This window comes from Tamandua tetradactyla, chromosome 13, assembly GCF_023851605.1.
Source record: "Tamandua tetradactyla isolate mTamTet1 chromosome 13, mTamTet1.pri, whole genome shotgun sequence".
NCBI lineage: Eukaryota > Metazoa > Chordata > Mammalia > Pilosa > Myrmecophagidae > Tamandua > Tamandua tetradactyla.
This window is the reverse complement of record NC_135339.1, coordinates 29,753,833-29,769,551: the sequence shown is the minus strand read 5'-3', so window position 1 is coordinate 29,769,551 and position 15,719 is coordinate 29,753,833. Positions and strand designations below refer to the sequence as shown.

The window sequence follows — 15,719 nt, the reverse complement described above, 5'->3', positions numbered from 1 at the left end:
AACTCAGCTGTAATGTTAATTGGAATTGCATTTAACTTATACATTAAATAAGAGAGAATTGAAATTTGTATTAAGTTGTCCCATTCAATACAGATTAGCCCTCCATTTTGCCTTTATTGAGTGTTAAAGTTTTGCCACAGAAATTTTGCATATTCCTAAATACTTTAATCATTGTATTATGAATGCAATCTTTAGCATGTTTTCTAGTTGTTTATGACAGGTGTAGAGGAATGCTATAAACTTTTGAAAACTGATCTTTTATCTGACAATCTTGCTGAACTCTCCTTAGTTTTATATTTCTCTACAATGTCACCTACAATGACACTAGTGCTCCTTTTATACTCCCTCCTCCCTCTTCCCACTGTTTTACCAGCCTGGACTAGCCTGCTGAACTCCTTTCCTTTCTTTATCCTTCCTTTCCTTTCTTTGGCCTAGCTCAAAGATCACCTTCTTTGAGAAGTCTTACTTAATTGCCTAACCCTAGCCACAACTCCCACTCACCCTTGAGGTCCAGCTAACTTAAATGCCAAGTTAAATGCACCTTTCACATGCTTCTATTACACTTTCTATATACCTCTATTATACCCAGAACCTAGTATCGAAATTATTTCTTCACACAGTTCTACACTAAAAGACTAACTCTATCATATCTTACTCATACTTATATACCTAGTATCAAACATGGTACCTAATTAATAATACTCACACAATAAGTGTTTTAATTAGTTACAGGTAGGCCAAAATATTGCATTCTGCTCAGAACATGGACAGAACAAATGAGTGTTAAGGTAATGAATGTAACATTAATGTATATGAGTAACACATGTGTGCCGGTTTGAAACTATTATGTACCTCAGAAAAGTCATGTTTTAATCCTGATCCAATTGTGTGGGGCCAGACCTATTGTTTAGGGTGGGAAACTTTGGTTGAATTATTTCCATGGAGCTGTGACATACGTAATAGTGGCTGTGGCCTTTGATTAGATGGAGATGTAACTCCACCCATTCAAGGTGGGCTTGATAAGTTTATGGAGTCCTTGAAAAGAGAAAACATTTTGGAGAAAAAAGAGCCAACTGAGACATTTGAAGACAGTTACTTCAGGGTTGAAACAGACACTTGGAGATGCTAGGAGTGCTGACAGAAAGCTGATGCCTAGAAACAGACATTTGGAGCCCAAAGACATTACCATGTACCATCTCATGAGATGCTAAGAAAGCCAGAACCCCACGCTGGTGTCTCAGAGGAGCTGAATGGAGGTTGATAGATGCTTAGAGAGGAAACCACTGGCATCAGATGCTGGAAGCAATGGAACCAGAAACAAGAACCAACAGATGCCAGTCATGTGCCTTCTCAGCTGACAGAGGTGTTAAGACAGCATCAGCCTTTCTTGACGGAGCCTTAATTTGGAAATTTTTATGGCCTTAGAACTGTAAACTTGTAATGCAAAAAAAATTTCCTTTTTAAAAGCCACTCTGCTTCTGGTATATTGAATTCCAGCAGCATTAACAAACTAATACACCATGTTACATAGGTTTCTTCGGTTCAACAAACATACACAAAAAGTTCTTAATGTTTTTTTAAACATAACAACATACAAACATGAACATTCTTACTCATACATACCATACCCCTTACCCCTCTCTCTCTATTATAGTATTCTAGACTTTGCAAATACTTCAAAAGTACATTTTAACAAGTAATTACAGATCAGATTTCAAAGTTTGGAATGGGTTACAGTTCCACAATTTCAGGTTTTTTCTTCTAGCTCCTTCAAGACATGAAAGAAAAATATCAGTATAATGATTCAGCAGTCATGCTCATTTGTTAAATCCTAACTTCTTTGTTATAACTCCTCCTTCTCCTTGATCCTTCTCCCAATCTTTTTTTTTTACACAGGCACCAGGAATCGAACCTGGGTCCTCTGGCATCACAGGCCCAATCTTTTTTTTTTTTTTTTCCTTCAAACAAATGACCAGAGGTTTCTTTTCTTTTAATTAATTAAAAAAAAAAGTTTAAACATAACAACACACAAATACAAACATCCTTACCATATGATCATTCCATTCTTGGTATATAATCAATAACTCACAATATCATCACATAGTTCTATATTCATCACCACGATCATTTCTTAGAACATTTGCATCAATTCAGAAAAAGAAATAAAAAGAAAAAAACTCATACATACCATACCCCTTACCCCTCTCTCTCATTGATTGCTAATATTTCCATCTATCCAATACGTTTTAGCCTTTGTTTCTCCTATTTTTTTCTATACCCCTTATCACTCCCTTTCATTGATCATTAACATTTCAATCTACTAAATTTATTTTAACATTTGTTCCCCCTATTATTTATCTTTAATCCATATGTTTTACTCATCTTTCCATACTATAGATGAAAGGAGCATCAGACACAAGGTTTTCACAATCACACAGTCACATTGCAAAAGCTGTATCATTATACAATCATCTTCAAGAAACATGGCTACTGCAACATAGCTCTAGATTTTCAGGTACTTCCCTCCAGCCTCTCCAATATACCTTAACTAAAAAGGTGATATCTACATAATGAGTAAAAATAACCTCCAGGATAACCTCTTGACTCTGTTTGAAATCTCTCAGCCACTGACACTTTATTTTGTCTCATTTCTCTCTTCCCCTTTTCAGTCTAGAAGGATTTCTCATTTCCTTGATGCTGAGTCCCAGCTCATTCTAAGATTTCTGTCCCAGTTTGCTTGCCAACTCACTGTCCTCCCCCTCTCAACGTGGGACATGACTCCCAGGGGTGTAAACTTCCCTGGCAGCATGGGACAGAGATCCTAGAATGAGCTGGGACTCGGCATCAATGGATTGAGAAAATCTTCTCATTTAAGGCCAGGAAAAGTTAATTGGTCCCCAAATATCTTCTTCAAATGCTTATCATAGTTCCCAAATTCCTGCCTTTAAAAGCATTGAGATAAGAGCTGAGAAGGACTTTGAAAATATCTGATGGAAGAAGTGAATCAAAAATGACTAGACCAACCATCAGGAGTTAGAAATAGGGTAAGATAATGGGTAATTGGAGCTGAAGGGATACAGACTGTGCAACAGGACTAGATACAAAAACTCAAAAATGGACAGCACAATACTACCTAATTGCAATGTAATTATGTTAAAACACTGAATGAAGCTGCATCTGAGCTATAGATTTTTGTTTGTTTGTTTGTTCTGTTTTTTATATATTTTTTGTATTTTTTATTTTTATTTTTTCTCTATATTATCATTTTATTTCTTTTTCTGTTGTCTTGCTATTTCTTTTTCTAAATCGATGCAAATGTACTAAGAAATGATGATCATACATCTATGTGATGATATTAAGAATTACTGATTGCATATGTAGAATGGAATGATTTCTAAATGTTGTGTTAGTTAATTTTTTTTTTAATTAATAAAAAAAAAAAAAAAAGGACTAGACCAGAGAATGAGACACTGAACAGCCAAGGGCCAATAAATTGAGTAGATGAGAAGTTCATAAACCTAAAAAATAGGTTCAAAAGGACATGACATGAAAAACATAAAATTCACGTGTTAAACATTTTTAAGCACCCACTATTGCCTGCTTTACAGTTTTACAAATTTGTCTATGCTTCTCAGGGGAATGTGAGAGTTTATTGTTAAGTACATCCAAGGATGACACGGTAGGGAAGGGACTACTCCCTCAGCTTACCTACTTAAAAGACAGCACTTCTGAAACAAAGAAAGCATTCCTTTTAGAAAATTAGGAGAAAGAAATTGAGTAATTAAGCAGCCTTTAAAACATTGCATTTACAAGGTATTTTTAATGACATGGACAATGCTTATTCTACAATAGTAAGTCCAAAAAGGGAAACATTTTAATTATATAGATCATATCAAAATTTTATTAAAAAAAAATATATATATATGTATATATATATATACACACACACATAATAAAAAGGCTAGAAGAAAATCTTGAGGGATGATAATTTTAGAAAACAAAAAGAATGTTCCTTCATTTGCATCTTCACATCAGAATTTCTAGGCCAGACACACTAAATTTTCAAACAATTTCAGCAAACACTGGTAGCCACTCTATCAACATCTAACACCTCCAAGTCTGATTTGTGCTGAAATGTCGGACTGGTTCTGTGTTTAGTTAAATCCTCACATGGGGCACTAGCCTCTCGGGTCTCACTTTCTGGCTCAGTATTTTCCAGACCATCAATTTCTGGTTTCTTTGTACCTAAGAGTTCAGTTCTCAGTTTATCCCTTTCCTGTTACAATTTATTATAAGCTGCAAGGAGAAGCCAGGCTACATTTTCCACATTTAGTTTGGGAATCTCTTCAGCTAAGCATCCCAGATCATCATTTTCAAATTCTACCTTCCATGTAACACGAGTACACAATTTTGCCAAATTTTTGAAAACAAGGATTGCCTTCCTTCCAGTTTGCAATAACACATTCATTATTTCTGTCTAAGGCCTCATCAGAAGTACCTTTAGCATCCATATTTCTACCAATAGTTTCCTCAAAGCAATCTAGGCTTTCTCTATGAAGCTCCTCACAATTCTTCCAGAATCTTCCCCTTATCCATTTAAAAAGCCATTCCAACATGTTTGGTATTTGCAAACCTCAGCACCACATTTGTCTGGTACCAAAATCTGTTTCAGTTTGCTAAAGCTGCCAGAACACAATATACCAGAGATGGATTGGCTTTTATAAAGGGGATTTATTAAGTTACAAATTTACTGTTCTTAGGCCTGAAAAATGCCCAAATTAAGACATCAACAAGTGTTGATCTTCACTCCAGAAAAGCCTATCACTTTCAGGGTCTCTCTGTCACATGGAAAGGCACATGGCACTGTCTACTGGCACTTACCTTCCGGGTTTCACTGCTTTCAGCTCCTGGTCCCAGGGACCTCCTCTCTGAGTTCTGAGGGCCCTCACTTTCCTTCTCCAGGGAAAACTACGGATTTCGTCTCATAGCTTAGCATTTCCAAACGTCTGTGCCTTGGTTTCATTTCTCTGCTCTCCATGTTGATTCTGAACTCCTTCTCTCTCCATGATCTCTTTTAAGGACTCCAATAAACTAATTAAGAACCACATTGAATGGGCAGGATCACGACTCCATGGAAATAATCTAATCAAACTGTCCTGCCCTAATCAGTAGGTTTGCCCTCACAAGATTGGCTTAGGATTAAAAGAACATGGCTTTTCTGGGGTACATGACAATTTCAAACCAGCACACTTAATATTTCATTAATGTAGGTAGACTTATTGTATTTGAGCTAATCTCATCTGAGGCTTAAATCTCAGATGAATTCCATCCTCTTATAGCCGGTGTCATGCTTGCCAGTCCCCCACTGACGTCTGCCTGTATCTAAAGAAATCTTACACTAAGAATGCCTTCTACTAAAACCAGAGTCAGGCCAAAAGCATTCCTTAGATGGACTTTGGGCACATAGTTCATCACAGTTTGAACCCTATCACTCTGCCTACTTGTCAGTCAAATCCCCTTGAACCTAAAGTAGGCATTCAGAGTTTCCTATAGTTATGAGTTGGTTTGATTCAAAATATCTGCCATAAAGGAACTTCTTACACTGGATAAATATGACCTTTTTTTTTTTTGGAGGAGACAGGGAGTTTAAAAGTGAGAAATACAAAGAAAGTCAGCAGGACAGCAGTGAAATGATGCAGAATAATGATGTAAGGGAAATGGCAGTAAGCAGACCCTATGATTAAATAGAGCTGTGGGGGAGGAGTGGGGAAAGAGGAGCTGTAAGTGGAACAGAGAGTGGCTGAATCACCATAATGGTGACTCAGATTTAGATTTTATCCTGAATGACATTTCAATTTCTATTTGGTGTGACTCTGCAATCACTGATAGAGTTTATCGTCTTCTTTAATTGTCTGTGTGTCCTTACAATGATTCCCTAAACAAGTCAGCTTGGAATATCCTTCTGGCAACCTGAAAAATTCCAAGTAAAGCAGTACAAGAGAACAAATCCTTATACTCTGATCTGAATGTAAACATTTTACCTGATGCTGAGTTGTCTTGAGGTCAAACTCCAAGTCAAAACTGAGCTTTGTCAAGATATGAAACAGAGCTGCTGATCTTTGTTGTTTGTTCTGTTTTCCTGATGGTTGGAGAGTAATATTGCTTTTTCAGTCTTTTAATAAATGTTCTGTTCAAAACTCTAAGCAAAGCCACAATATTTTTTACTATATTTGAAACAGAAAATATCATCAAACCTTGATTAGTGACTGGCTCCTTTCTCTGGGTTGACATAAATATCATTACATGAGAAGTTTAACAACAGAAAACCAGGTAAAGCCTCTGAGGTCTGTCATCCTATATCGTCCTCCAAATGCAAGTTGCTCCTGTCATCTATCTCTGCTAGACACTCACCCCTCTCCCCTCTACATGCTGCTCTGTATTTCCTCCTCCACAATTTAACCTCTCACTACAGGCTTCCTTTACAACCCATTCCACTGGGCCATCTGGAATACTGGTACATCATTAAAAACAAAGTAAAACAAAACAAAACTACATGGTTTCAACATATTCCCTGAATGTTCCCTATTCCTTACCTTAAATAAAATTTTGCTCCCCTCCAAGGGCACCAGATTCCTTGCAAACATAATGAGTGATTGGAAAAGATTAATTTTTCCATTCTGTATCTACAGAGAGATCAGGGATGATGGAGGAGGGGAGAGAGTGGCAACTTCAACTTTCTTCTGGTTTCTCTGACTCCTTCAAAATTATTCTCTTCCACGCTCATGCAAAGACGCTTCCTTTGTAGAGTGACCCACTACCACTGTTTGGTATGGAACTGTCCCAATTTTCAACCCTGAAAGCCCTGCACCTTGGAAAACCCCTCAGTCTCAGGCAAATCAGTATGGTTTATCACCCCTGGCCTTCAAGTCATATCACCTTACATCCCCCCCTATAATCTTAATTCCTGATCACATGGAAAAACACAGTCAAATATGTCTTCTAGTTCCGCTACTTGGCTGAAAGTACTGAAAAGTTGAAAGTTTCCCTGTTTGGTAAAGTGCTCTTCTCTCCCTTTTATGAGACACAATTCACTTCTGTTTTTTTCTCCTAAAATTCTGGAAACTCCTCTGACTTCATTTACATTGAAATGTTGGCAGTTCCCACAGGCCATGGCCCTTATTCTCACACTAGATATTTTCCATGGGTTGATTTTTTTAATTCCATTGTCTCTAATTATCAATTATTTACCGACTCACCAATCTATCTCATATTTGAGTTTCCTGTTTATCCACGTGTCAGTTTGACAGTATTATGTACCCTAGAAAAGCCACATTTTAATCCTGACCCAATCTTGTGGAGGCAGCCATTTCTTTTAATCCTGAGTCAATAACGTATGTTAGAAATTTTAGATTATTTCTATGGAGATGTGACACGTCCAATTGTGGGTGTGATCTTTTGATTAGATGGAGATGTGACTCCACCCATCCCAGATGGGTCTTGATTAGTTTCCTGGAGTCCTTTAAAAGAGGGAACATTTTGGAGAGAGCCAGAAAAGACAGAAACTACAGAAGCCTCAGAGCTGACGGAGAGAGAAAATGTAGATGCTTGGAGAACAGTTGCTTCAGAGACAGAGACACAGAGGTTTGGAGATGCTTGCAGCCCAGCAAACATCACCATGAGATATAAAGCAAGCCAGAAACTGAGAGAGCCAAAGGGAGCCAAGAGATGAAAGCCAGTGCCAGAGAAGCAAAGTGAGGAATCCCCATAGGAACAGAGGCTGAACAGAGCCCAGGAATAAGGGACCAGCAGATGCTACCACCTGACTACCCAGCTGACAGAGGTGTTCCTGACTCATCAACCTTTCTTGAATTCAAGTATCTTTCCCTGGGTGCCTTAGTGTGGACATTTTTATAGACTTAGAACTGTAAACTTGTAACTTATTAAATCCCCCTTTTTCAAAACCATTCCAGTTCTGGCAGCATTTAAGAAATCATAGCTGCTGGTCATTTCCCCTGAAAGTTCCACATCTACCTCAACATTGCCCAAACTGAATTACAATCTTTTTACTGTTCTTCTACTTCTTATTTTGGTTGACAAACACATATATGCACTGAGAGGCTTAAGAAAGAAACTGGTGACTTTTACAACTCATCTCCCTTGCAATCACACCTCCTCCCACCTACTTCATCCACTGTGTCCATCTTAAATATTCTACCTCATTAATACATTCTTACATGCCACCTTTAGTTATAAAGTCTATCAATCAAACTTAAATATATTTGAGAGTGAAAGAGATGGTCAACCAGATAGAACTATAGGATAACTAATATCAACTGAGATCCCTTATGGTTTACACATTTAGCCTCAATTCCTGCTATCTTCTACCTCCTCCTTATACACTAGCAGTTACAGAATGAGATATAATATTACAAATATCCTTGGCATCACCCAACACAACTATCCCTTGCTCTGGGATGTTTTCCCCTACATCTTGATTGTACCCTCTTCAGGCTCCCATGAACCACTATGTAAGTCTCTGTCACAAAAATATAGCCTTGCCTTTTAATCATTAATTTACGTGCATTAGTGAGCTCTGTATTTCTTGATGACAGATGCTGTATCTCATTCAAATTTTTATCCTTTAGGTTTAGGATAATGCCTGTCAAATCATAGACATTGATAAATAAAATTTATGTGTACCTAAAATTGCTAGGCATTGTGCTAGTGATGAAACTAAAATAAACACAGAAACTTGCTCTCAAAGAGCATACGAAATAATTGGGTTATGTGCATAGAAACAAATGATTTTATGTGTCGCTACACAGTAGCTTATGCCACCCACAGGATGCCGTAGAGTCGCTTTTTCATGTCATACATGTCATACATGTCATACATGAAAAAGTACTAAAAGAAAAATGCAAATATCCCCATACCACTTAGAGAAATTTTTAGTAGATTCTGTTTTGTTTCCATGGTGACAAAATTGATCTTATTTTAGCACTGATTTGGGGAGCAAAACTACTCCTAAGAATTACTGTCTCTGCTAGTAGGAATAGTAAATAAAGTGTAGCTAAACCAAAGTGCTATTAGGGTCCAAAGTGAAGAAACAAAAATATATAAATATATATATATTTTTTAATTATGGAAAGCATTGTCTTAATAAATAGCAAAACCTTTTTCTTGTGACACTTCCAGATAGTATGAATGAAACTCAGCACCTGACAACAGGGAAGACAGACATGAGATTAGAAGTGATTTTCTGGATTAAGGGTGACTTTCAGGTATCTGAAGCCAATCTCTCTGTCTCCAGATGGAGTTGTTCCCCCACCCTCCTGGGCAACTGGCTATCAGCACTCCTTCTCCAGGGAGGGTTCTGCTCCAGTTATTAACAGCTAAAACTACTGTATGCTGACTTCAGCTTATTTATGTATTATTGTTTTGATTTAAATAGAAAAAAATGCTTTTACAGCTGTAAATTTTCAGTGAGAGATCTGAGCTTTGCAATCCTGAAATCAAGTTCCATGGCTCCTATTTTATTTCAGCTTTATTCCATCTAACATGAAAAAATGCTATTTGCACTTTTATAGCCAGATGTTTTTCAACTTGTGCAGCTAAATAAAAATAATCACAAATGTCTATTTCATTCTCTCAGATTCCACTACTAAGTATAATCTTGCAGATAATATGGAGAGAATTGAGATGTCAAGTATTTTTTTTAATTTATATGAACTTACCAAATACGTACTACTACTATTCGTGCCCTACCATTCATTGAGACTAGAGCTTTAACTCTAATTTTTGCCTTGTTTCCAATATTTTATTTATTTTTTCAAAAATCAGGCTAACAAACGTGGGACAGAAATCCTAGAATGAGCTGGGACTCAGCACCAAGGGATTGAGAAAACCTTCTTGACCAAAAAGCTAAAGAGGGAAATGAGACAAAATAAAGTGTCAATGGCTGAGAGACTCCAAGCAGAGTAGAGAGGTTATCTTGGAGGTTATTCTTATGCATTAAATAGATATCACCTTTTTAGTTAAGGTGTAACGGAGAGGCTGGAGGGAACTGCCTGAAAACGTAGAGCTGTGTTCCAGTAGCCGTGTTTCTTGAACATGATTGTATAATGATATAGCTTTCACAATGTGACTGTGTGACTGTGAAAACCTTGTGTCTGATGCTTCTTTTATCTACCTTATGGACAGATAAGTTAAACATATGGATTAAAAATAAATAAGTAATGGGGGAACAAATGTTAAAATAAATTTAGTAGATTGATGAAATGCTAGTGATCAATGAAAGGGAGGGGTAAGCGGTATGGTATGTATGAATTTTTTTTCTGTTTTCTTTTTATTTCTTTTTCTGAATTGATGCAAATGTTCTAAGAAATTATCATGATGATGAATACAACTATGTAGATGGGGAAAAAAGAATGCTCATATTGTATGTTGATTGGTTTTATTAATTAAAAAAACATTATGCTGGATTAAAGGAGAAGCCATTCACAATGGACCACATATTGTATGATTATGTTTTATGTAAAATGTCAAGAATAAGCAATCCATAGAGATAGAATGGAGATTATTTATACCTAGAATTCGGGTCTGGGGTGGCCATGAATAGTGATTTATAATAGACACAAGATTTCTTTCTGGGATGATGAAAATGCTATCAGATTGCCGTGATGGTTGCACAACTCTGAATATAGTATTAAACCATTGAATTGTATATGTTAAAAAAAAATCAGGCTAACAGTATTTCCACTGAAAAGAGATAACAAATCACGCACAGATTATTGGTTATATTTAGAAGAATGTTTACAGAAGCTTTACAGATGGCAATCTGTAGGAGAAACGGAAGATGAATACAGTTTGAAATACAATAGACATTTTTAAATTCCAAAGAGAACACATTCTAATTCATCAAAAGCATTTAAAACTGATGGTGGGAGTTGAGCAGGCAAAGCGCATGAGAACCACCCCTAGGGAGGCTTTACGACTCCCTAGAATCTGCATTTCTAACATGCTCTCAGAGGATGTGGTAGTTGCTCATCTAAGGGACCTCACTTTGAGAACCACTGGTCTAAGAAAAACAAACTGCATCTACTGGACCTCTGTGCTAATGTATAAAACTCCATCGTTACTGAGATTTGATAAGTGTACTTTATTATTATGCGGGATTGATTTTACACTAAAAAAAGAAAAGTAGGGGTGCACAGATGGTTCAGGGGTAGAATTCTTGCCTTCCATGCGGGAGACCTGGGTTCATTTCCCGAACCATGTACCTCCCCCCCCCAAAAAAAATTAGGCCTTTGGTATATTTGAATGATAGAGAAACTAAGACAATAAATCCAGTTTAGTTCAAGGCTAACCAAGTTGGGGAGAGTCTGCTTTCCAAAGGGAATGTTTCTTTCTTTGCAGCTTCCTTTTTAATTTCTAAATTTCAGTTACAAAATAAACAAACTGCTGTTAAAAAGAAAAGCAGGAGCTTTTTTTTCCCAATGGATTTGCTGCCAGAATGCAGGTGTCATGAAAACCACTGCTCTATCTTAAACCCAAATGGGAAAGGAAAAGACTTATATCAATATTATATTTATTGGACCTGTAGATTTGGGCAAGTCCACCACAAATGGTCACCTGATTTACAAACGTGGTGGAATCGACAAAAGAACTATTAAAAAATTATCCAAGACCCGGGCATACTTGAACGACCCCTTTCCTAAAAGTTGAACATAAGCATGGTATCACTATTGATATCTCCCTGTGGAAATCTGAGACCAGCAAGTATTATGTGACCATCATTGATGCCCCAGGACAGAGACTTTATTAAAAACATAAGCAGAGGCACATCTCAGGCTGCCTGTGCTGTCCTGGTTGTTGCTGCTGATGTTGGTAAATTTGAAGCTGGTATATCCAAAAATAGGCAGACCCAAGAACATTCCCTTCTGGCTTTCACACTGAGTGTGAAACAACTAATAGCTGGTTTTAACAAAATGGATTCCACTGAATCACTTTATAGTCAGAAGAAGTATGAGGAAATCATTAAGGAAGTCAGCACCTACATTAAGAAAATTGGCTATAACCCTGACATAATAACATTTGTGCGAATTTTGGGTTGGAATGGTGACAAGATGCTGGAGCCAAGTGCTAATATACCTTGGTTCAAAGGATGAAAAGTTACCCATAATGATGGTGATGCTGGTGGAACCACTCTGCTTGAGCTCTGGATTGCATCCTGCCACCTACTCATCCAACTGACAAGCCCTTGTGTCTGCCTCTTCAGGATGTCTGCAAAATTGGTGACTGGTATTGTGCCTGTGGCTGAGTGGAGACTGGTGTTCTCAAACCAGGCATGGTGGTAGCCGTTGCTCCAGTCAATTTTACAACTGAAGTAAAGCCTGTTGAAATACAACATGAAGCTTTGAGTGAAGCTCTTCCTGGGGACAACGTGGGCTTCAATGTCTAGCACCTGTCTGTAAAAGATGCTCATCATGGCAATGTGGCTGATGACAGCAAAAATGACCCATCACTGTGCTGCAGTTAGACATTGCTACTTATCAGAACTTGCTAAGCCCCAACCAAAACCATTCCTGCCAATACTAGAAAATACCTAGGGCATTATTTAAGATTCTACAAAGGTTCCAGGTACTGGGGTAACTTTCCAGACCCTACAACCTCTAGATGGGTCCCTAGACCAGATAATCCTGAAATGCAGAGTGGCCAGACCTTCCAGAACATCAACTAGTTCCATCCCCCTATTCCATATTACTGACAGCCCCTTCCAACATGAAAAAGTTAGAATCGACATAGCCCAAATACCCCTAAAGAGTGGGAGAAAGTTCAAAGGTGACGGTGGAGTTATAAAGAGAAATTCAGGTTTAACAAATGAGTGAGTATTGAATAATTACACGATATATATTTTTTTAGCCTCCAGTTCCTTAGAGCAGCTAGAAATAAAAACCTAAAATTGGGGAATTGTGACCCACCAAGTTCTGAAATCTGTTCTACAACTAATTGTTGTGCTGTGCTTTGAAATGTATTGCTTTTATGTATATATGTTATTTAAAGAGAAGGAGGAGAATTAACAGAGAAGATAGGATTTAACAAATGAGTATGACTGCTGAGTCATCGTATTGATATTTCTGTTGTATCCAGTGTCCTAGAGCAGCTAGAAGAAAAAACAAAATATCATGGGACTGTAACCCATACCAAACTTTCAAATCTGTTCTGTAACTACCATTTAAAATGTACTTGGAAGTTCATTGCTTATCTTGTATATATGCTATATGTCAAAATTAAAAAAAAAAAAGTTAAAAAAAAATTGACCCACCAATGGAAGCAGCTGGCTTCACTGCTCAGGTGATTATCCTGAACCATCCAGGCAAATTCAGTGCTAGCTGTGCACCTGTGCTGGCTTATCACCCAACACATGCTGCTTTCAAGTTTGCTGAGCTAAAGGAGAAGATTGATCACCATTCTGGCAGGTAGCTGGAAGATGGCCCCAAATTCCTGAAATCTGGTGATGAGAATTGTGATCCTCGTTGAGAGTTTCTCTGACTATCGTCCTCTGGGTCATTTTGCTGTTCGTGACATGAGACAGATAGTTGCTGTGGGTGTCATCGAGGCAGTAGACAAGAGGCTGCTGCAGCTGGCAAGGTCACCAAGTCTGCCCAGAAAGCTAACTGGACATTACCCATAACACCTGCCACCCCCCCCCCCCATCTTAACTGGTGGGGGGAGAATGGTCTCAGACCCGTTTGTCTCAATTGACCACTTAAGTTTAACAGTAAAAGACTGGTTAATGATAACAATACATCATAAAACCTTCAGAAAGAAAGGACTGTTTTGTAGACCATTTGTTTTCCTGTGGCAGTTTTAAGTTATCAGTTTTTTAAATCAGTACTTTTTAAATGGAAACAACGACCAAAAATCTGTCACAGAAATTTGAGACCCATTAAAGCAAAGTTTAAGAAAAAAATAAAGAAAAGCAGGGATTTTTAAAACAATAGGATTCTAGGGAAAAATAAAAAGGTAAAGTCACTCTCTGACCCTTTTCCTGGTCCCCTATCTAACTGTTCCTCTAAAAGGTACTAGAATTTATTCTCCATGAAATTCCACTCACTTTAAGCCCTGTTCAAAGGAGCATCTCCATTATAGAATGATAATGATGATCATTCCAAATCGTGTGACAAATGGCAGCATAATGTGCTGGTGAAAAAAAGGTAGAAACATTTACAAATCTATTAGCTTATTTGTCAAATGAATCATTTCTTGATTAGATTTTCCTACTGGTTAGCCTGCATTTTCAAAATTCTCTAGCAGTACGTGTTCAAATATCGAGAAATGAGAACAATCACAAAAATGATAGTCTAATTTTTCTAATACTGTGCCTGTTTTAATTTAATTTCTACATTGCTAGATTCAAATACCACACACAATAGGCAGAAAGAACATTAATATCCTTTTGTGATTTTCTGAAAAGGAAATGATAAACTGTGTTCAGTGTAGTTTTCAAGGTATTACATAATCAGAGCATAATAAATCGGGTATTTCCAGAGTTACTGATATACCAAGATCAAATTCTGAAGCCAAAGTAGAAGTTTATGTTCTAAGAAAAGGATCAATACTAAGTTTGGTAAGAAAGCTTTCAAGTCATTTTCATAGTCTTGCTCCTGCCAATTTACAAGAAAAAAACTTTTAAGAGGAAAATGTTGGATTTCTTATGTATAAACCCAAGGGGCAAATAATCTTAATGCTCATCCCACAAAAACATGTAATTTGATTGGTATCTCCAGTCCACTTGGAATGTCACTTAACTCTCCCTTCTCTCACAGAGGGGCAGTCTGACTCCACACATGTTCTTTATGATTCCAAGGAAATTTCAGAAAATAGAGTAAAACTTTTACACATACCAGGGCTAAAAAACAGGAAGGTAAGCAGGTTATTTTTTTTTTTGAGACTTTATTTTTAGAGCAGAAGAACTGCACAGAAAATTTTTAAAAGAGTTCATATACCGCTTCTCCCCACCCCTCCACCACACACAGTTTTCCCTATTACTAACATCTTGCATTAGTGTGGTTCACTTGTTGTGACTGATGAATCAATATTGACACCTTATTAATAACAAAGTCTACAGTTTACATTAGGGCTGGACAGTTCTATGGGTTTGAACAAATGCTTAATGCCACGGATCCACCATTATAGCATCCTACAGAATAGTTTTACTGCCTTAAAAAAAAAAAAGCCCTGTATTCCACCTATTCATGTCTCCCCAACCCATCCTGATCTTTTTACTGTCTCTACAGTTATAACTTTTCCAGAATGTCATATAGTTGGAATCATGCAGAATGTAGCCTTTTCAGGCTGTCTTGTTTCACTTAGAAATATGCATTTAAGTTTCCTACATGTCCATTTGTGGCTAAATGGCTCATTTCTTTTTACCACTGAATAATATTCCATTATGTGGATGAAGCAGGTTACTTTTAGCTAAATTAAGATTCATATAATACCTTGGCTTGCATCCTTCAAAGTAAACACAAAAACGAGCAGCAGTTTTGTAATTGAGTCATTCTTCTTCAAGAGTATGAAATTAGATGAACTGTCTTCCAACTTACTCTCTCACACACAATATATTAATTTCTCATACTTTTCAATTTTTTCATGTACATTTACAAGAACTGAGAATTAACATTGTGCAACATAACATCATTAAGTATTGAGAATTA

The 15,719-nt window shown here is 37.1% G+C and overlaps 1 pseudogene; it reads left to right on the top strand.

Moving 5' to 3' along the window:
- The first annotated feature begins 11,553 nt into the window (after positions 1-11,553).
- LOC143653358 (elongation factor 1-alpha 1 pseudogene) lies at positions 11,554-13,764 on the top strand (annotated as a pseudogene).
- Positions 13,765-15,719: the final 1,955 nt, after the last annotated feature.